The following is a 6,251-nucleotide window of genomic DNA, read 5'->3' as shown; positions in this document are numbered from 1 at the left end:
AGTTCTAATGCATGAGCCACATTTTAAGTTCACCCTTGTACGTGTAAAAGTTTTTTACCGTGGTATGGCCGTAGCAATTCTTGTACTTATCAAGCACGGGCAAACCAGCAGCCAGTTACTTGCCTTACCTCAGTCCGTGGATTATGCTTTGGGAATTGTTGCAACAATTTCTATGCAAAATAAATTATCTAGGTTTGTTCAACGGCCTGAGAGACTTGTTAACCATAGCTTCTCCTTGCACGTTGAGATTTCCGTACTTAAATCTTCCTCTTAAAAACGCCATGAACGACATTCTCCTTAACCTCTGATTTGTAATGGATATAATAAGACGCCAGTGATCTGCAACAGGCTTTTAGTTTTCAACAACTAAAGTATGCTAAAGCTCATGTCAAAGCTATATTCCTGGCATACATAAACTCGCAAAGGTTCACGAAGATAACGTAACGCCAAGGCACCTGAAAGTGCGATATCGTATTAGTACACCTAAAGACCATGAAACGTTTTTTTGTTTTGAAGACTCCAATCGTGCTCTGTGAAAATTTCTTCTGTGCAAAATGTTACACGAGCCACAAAAGCCATTATATCCATGATCTGCTTTGGTGCATTCTAGAAACAAAAGATTTTTTAAGACTAATTGCAATCTATTGCGAGAACTGCACGTGGGAACAGGTTTTTCAAAGTTTTACCCGGGTTGGTAGAAACAAGAATTGGTTGCACCATGAGATAATCCATACTGCTAAAAAAACAGCACGGTTTGGCTCTGAGAAGACTGTGCGAGCAGGCCACCATCATTATTTTTCCCAGATAATTTAAACAATGTAGCCAGCCTGTCTGAAAGCACAATAAAACTGACCAGAGGCACCTAATAACGTAAATGGATTTTATTGCTACGTCGTGGTTAGTCCTGGTTCCCTGTTGTATTATTATCACTTGTAATTTTGGGGCATGTTGCTTTCAAATGCAGGAGGTCGATGGAAAGGACCTTCAAGTTGTCAAAGGAGCTTTAAGCACGGTTGTTTCTGCTCTTTTTCTGTCTACCCTCGGGTATCAAAGAAAAAAAGGCAGCTTCCTTTAATCACCAAACAACGACCGAAGTAAACTGCTGAGACAGCAAAAACAAACACAAGGGTACTTCGCACGAACGCCAGTGTCGTCGAGCGACTGTCCTCAACAGCCTACTGCCTGCACTGATTTCCTTCCGGCTATTGCAGCCGCATTTCTTCAATATTCTCTTCAAAAGCACCTTTATACGCTGCTCGTCGCTGCGCATTTCTTCTCAGCTTTCAGCTTCAGACGCTATTCAATGCAGGGGAGCTCCCAAGTCACCGCCAACAGATTGCCTGGGGGAAGCGGAAAGTTTATTCGAGGGGTAATAAAGGCGTTCCCGTTTGCTGAGGCTTCATTTTTGGCACTTATATCAATGCATCGCTTGTTCATGCCCTGCTGTCTTGAGCCGGAGGCGCTTTTTTTATGAAGGCGTCCCGTATTCCCGTTAGCTTTCTTAAAGTTCTTTCTTCCTCCGGTCTTTAAGGGGCTGTCTGTCTTCTGCTCTTCAGTGGTAAATTCTTCATATCGGGTGCAGCCCTAGGGGCGGGCATCTGCAAACGGCTCTCGGTAGAAGCAACATTATTTCCCGTGAAATTTGTTTAGCTTGTAATTCTGAATATAGCGAGTATACCAGGGCTTTTCTAAGGGGCTAAATATGCTCGTTCTAAATATATTTTTTTGCAATGCAGTGAAAGTTCACTTGACAAAATTTTTGTCTCTATTAATTTTATGTCACACATCCTTTTGAGGAGAGCACGAGATAACCTTAGTAACAGGACAGCCTAAAAGCAGATTAACGAGATAAACAAGATATAAAACTCACTACACTTTATCCGCCCGCCGTCGTTGTCCACTCCTAACACGTGCTTCGTTTAAGTAACCTATTTCCTTGGCGGTGAGTGAGATTTTAAGGAACACTGATGCCGTCGTCCCCTAACGGCACAATCTCTTCTGCTTGAATTATTTGCCTTATGGTTTTGTTGGCACTTCTGCTCAACACGGTGCATTCTTCAAACATCGGTGACGGCGGGAGGATAAAGTGCAGTGCATTTTATCTCTTGTTTATCTGCTTTAAGCTGTAGTGTCACTATATCTTCTATGTAGAAATGTTTCCAGCGTCAAGAAAGTATCAGGTGGAAAGTCAGCGCTGTGTATGTCTCTTAATTGTCCTTGTGTGTTTTTATTACGCTGTAACTTTATCATGTTGGACCAACTAGGCCAGACGTCAACCTTACTAACCTTAATAATTATGGCGTCCACGGACAAATTGTTTTCCGCAATCAATTTCTTGAGGCTATTGACATTTCTAGCATTACGCCTCCTTTTTTTCGGTCCCGATACTTCTCCATAGAGTTGTAAATTTGTTCCAACACATTCGTGTTGCCTTCTATGCGTAATATCGCGGCAGCAAAATCGTAAGCAAACTTGTAGAAGGCGGTTTTAACTAAGGCTTTCATTAGAATTTTTTTTTAGTTTTTGAAGAACAAAATAACGACTCGGTTAGTTTTCGAAGGGGAACGTCCAACGTTGGTTTTCAGTAACCGCCAATATTTGTTATCGTAGCTCATTTTGCAATATTGAACACAAACAACTTACTCGCTCACTTCGTATACGTGCACCCTTTTGCTGGCAATCAATATGGCAAGTAGAACTGTAGCAAACGCTTAGCGGCTGCAAAACGTTAATTTAGATGCCTTATGCACACCAAAATGCACCTACGCACGGTAGTACTGGGAACCGTCATCGGGACCATAACTTCGCTAGCACAGCTGCCCGGGTAAGTCAGCGTCGATCAACATACGGTGATTTCCGTTATTGAGTCACGGCTGTCCGGGCTACCGCCGCGCTTTGTGAGGCCGGTCATCTCCAGGTAATTGAGTGGATGGGCGAAGATTCCCGTTTGGTTGCCGCAGGCCCCTTCGGGAACAGAACGTCCTCCATGCCGGCGCTGGGAAGGTCTCTACGCTGGACGGCAGGACATGACAAGATAGTGGCTGGTGAATAGTAAGTATACTTCGTCTGTTTTCCCAAATATGGGGGCCAGTTGTTTAACGCTGGTTTTGAACTTGCACTACTGTTATTGATGAACCGCAGTATTTTGTTATTTGTAGTTGGTGCTTGCAGTTGCTTGAAATTGCTGACACTTTTCTCGCTTCGCTGATCATTCAACTCATCGAATCCGTTCGGAACGTGATTTGGTCGAATCCGGGCCATAATTGAATCCGAATTTCTTTTGGTTCCACACTGTTGATACAACTACCTGTTCTGATGGTCGTTTGAAAACGTCTCGTTCTTGCGTCGCTGTAAACAAACGAAAGGAGCACCATTGAGTATTCAGCAAATTCAATCCTGACGTTGCACGACCAGTTTTACCTTAAAGGAGTACTGGCACCAATTTTCGAAGTAAATATTATTACACAGTTCGCTTCCTTTACTCAACAGAATACCCTGGCTGAAATATAAGCGGCCTGCGACGCGAAGAACATACTTCAATTTCTTCTCATTTATTGCGCCGACGGAGCAGCGCGCGGAGCGGCGCTCAGCAAATGGACATCAGCGTGACATCACCCAGTGATAGCCAAAAGAAGTGACGCGACAGCGCTAGTCAAAAACTCGTGGTGTCACTTCACGCGCGCGGCCCGTCGAGCGGTGAGCGGGCGCCGGCGCATTCACGAACGAGTGCACGTAGCCATAGCTAGAGGCATAACCGCTGCCCAGAAAGGCACTGTTGGCGAAAATAAAGTTCTATTCGCGGGAAAGGAAGCGATAATATAGTCCGGAGTCGCAATACAAGTCGCCATCTAGAGTTTTATTGAAAGCGGTCATGGAATTTCCGTGCAATGGTAGTCCTAGCACCTTCAGGCAGCTCAGCTGTTCAGCTCCGGTGGCGGCGCGGGCGAAACAGCGCCCCCACCGGCCTCCGCAGTTTTTTGACATCAACACAAAGCGGTGAGGTCATGCCGGGATTCTGTCATATGCGCCTTTCGGGATGAAAGCGCGGTAATTTAAAACAGAGGATTTTCAGGCCGTTCAATTTAATTAATTTTAGCACCCTGAACTATTTAAAGTGTTGTTTCGGGTTCGCCAGACCATTAAGCATCCATAAAAGCAATAGAAGTCGAACATGAAATTTTCGTGTCAGTACTCCTTTAACCGCTTTCCTACATTCAAGCAGCAAATAGCCTGCGTCCTTTCGATATTCTTCTTTTGTGTTGTGCTCCCGCTATAGTCCGCGAAGTACGCGACCCTTATTTCCGAAAACCTGACTTCAACAAAGCCTGCTCGCCATGGCGTATGGACTCGGCGTCGTATGGACAAAGACAAAACAGGAATGCTTTTTTATGAGGGCCCCCCGCCCGTCACGTCCGGGTGACAGGGCAGCGTAATAAATTTTACCGAGAGTGCAGCGGTAAATACAGAACACTTCGCACGCCACAGGGAGAGCCCAAAAAAGCAAGAAATGCTTGCATGCCCGGGGTCCTCGTCTGTCCAAACGACGATGCGTGACGGCCCATTCTCGCAAACTTTTTCTTGGAGGGGGTGGCGGGGAAGGGTTATTACTTCACAACACAGTTCATAAAGCTCCCTTTATAGTATGTCGTGAATAAATCCAGAGAGAAAAAATGGACTCCGTGAAAGACGCCCAGCCCGGCTAACGAACACCTTAACTCATTCCTAATGCAGCACTATAGTAGCAGTCTGCTAGGCTCCGTACCAGGCATTGAATGAGGAGCTTAACCTAGTACATTTAGCACCTTGACACTGTCGCGAAATTTGTTTGGGTTCAGGCGTTACTCCTCCACCTTATATCTTTGTGCGTGCACGCTGGTGTGTGTGTTTGCATGCGTGCCTGCGGGCCTGTGTGTGTCAATATTCACTACACAACGTCATAACGCAAGAGCCTTGCCCTTAACAAAACAGTTTTCCTAACTAGAAATTTGGTTGCCGTAAGTGGCAGCCTTAGTAAAGATAATAACGTATGTCCTAAAACCCTGCCCTGGAAACGTCATTCTCGACGCCACAAAGCCACACGATGTGGCAGGAACAATGCTATTTTGCGTCAATTTTTTTCTATTTCTGAGGGAAAATTTCTGAGGGAATGCGGTCGGACAAGAGCCGAGGGTACTATGAAACAGGACACCTTTTAAATGAAACAAACTTTTATTTTGCCTTCATGACGCCTTTATCTGTTCCCGCCTATCGTGACAGCATCAGGTTGATAATGTAAAAAAAAAGACCCCGAATGCGATAGGAACTAAAGTGAATAATTAGGCATGAAATGCTGCGTCATTCCTTCAACGATATCTATTTTATTTTAGTGGCGCGTATTTTGGGTGTAGTTATCCATACATAAAGGACACGTATCAAAATTTTACACAAGTAGCAATCGCGAGCCCCGAAGAACGTCAACGAGAGCCCTGACATATGCGGAAGGACATCGAATTCACAAAATGCGGCAAATATATCCAAATGGCGCATTTCCGCAGATTTAATATACTATCAAAATGGAAGGCTGGAGTGGTCTACTCGACATAAAACAGCCCACACGTGGACGTTCGATTGAGGCAGCTGGCAGCTGCAGGCTTCATTCCACTGAGCATTCTAATGACCGGTTTTCTTTTTCCGTTAAAGGCCGACTTTTCCCAGCCGCTCTCCGTCTAGCAGAGTGGCGCAGTGGAAGCGTGCTGGGCCCATAACCCAGAGGTCCGTGGATCGAAACCACGCTCTGCTACTTTTTTTTTTCTTTAACCTCAGTTTTCGAATGGGCAATGCGAAGTGGATGGATACAGAACAATTCAGATCACCTAAGTGGTGATAGTTAAGGGCGGAACAACCCATTTTTGTGGAGTGCACGTCCTCTAGCTCATATGAAAAGAAGACAGTGTTTTATATCGGCGTAAACACAAGGGCTTTCTGAAAAAAATTGGGGAAACAATTTTAATTTTACCCTAAAATTCTGAAATCTCAAAGGAAGCTTTTTCCGTTTTTTTTTTTCCAAAACTGCGCACAATGTGGCACCTCCTCTCACAGCCTCCTACTTTGTGTATTCATGTCCCCACTATCCCTAACCCATCCCTTCCCCTCCGTTGATCAGTGGGAGTCTGCGCTGCTAACCTCGGCGCCGGAGCATCAACTCGCCCTGTGGCAACGAGCCCTGTAGTCGGCGGTTGACCAGATCCCTTTCCCCTTGCCTTAATTGTTCA

At 45.1% G+C, this 6,251-nt stretch overlaps 1 non-coding gene across 1 annotated transcript; it reads left to right on the top strand.

The window, feature by feature from the left end:
- The first annotated feature begins 5,707 nt into the window (after nucleotides 1-5,707).
- Nucleotides 5,708-5,779, top strand: Trnam-cau (transfer RNA methionine (anticodon CAU)). Its single transcript has one exon. It is a non-coding gene; the product is annotated as a tRNA-Met (tRNA).
- Nucleotides 5,780-6,251: the final 472 nt, after the last annotated feature.

This window comes from Haemaphysalis longicornis, unplaced genomic scaffold (genome assembly GCF_048455015.1).
Source record: "Haemaphysalis longicornis isolate Haplotype H1 unplaced genomic scaffold, Haemaphysalis longicornis Haplotype H1 scaffold_6, whole genome shotgun sequence".
In the NCBI taxonomy this organism is placed as follows: Eukaryota; Metazoa; Arthropoda; class Arachnida; order Ixodida; family Ixodidae; genus Haemaphysalis; species Haemaphysalis longicornis.
Note: the sequence above shows the minus strand (reverse complement) of the source record. Positions and strands in the feature narration are given on the sequence as shown.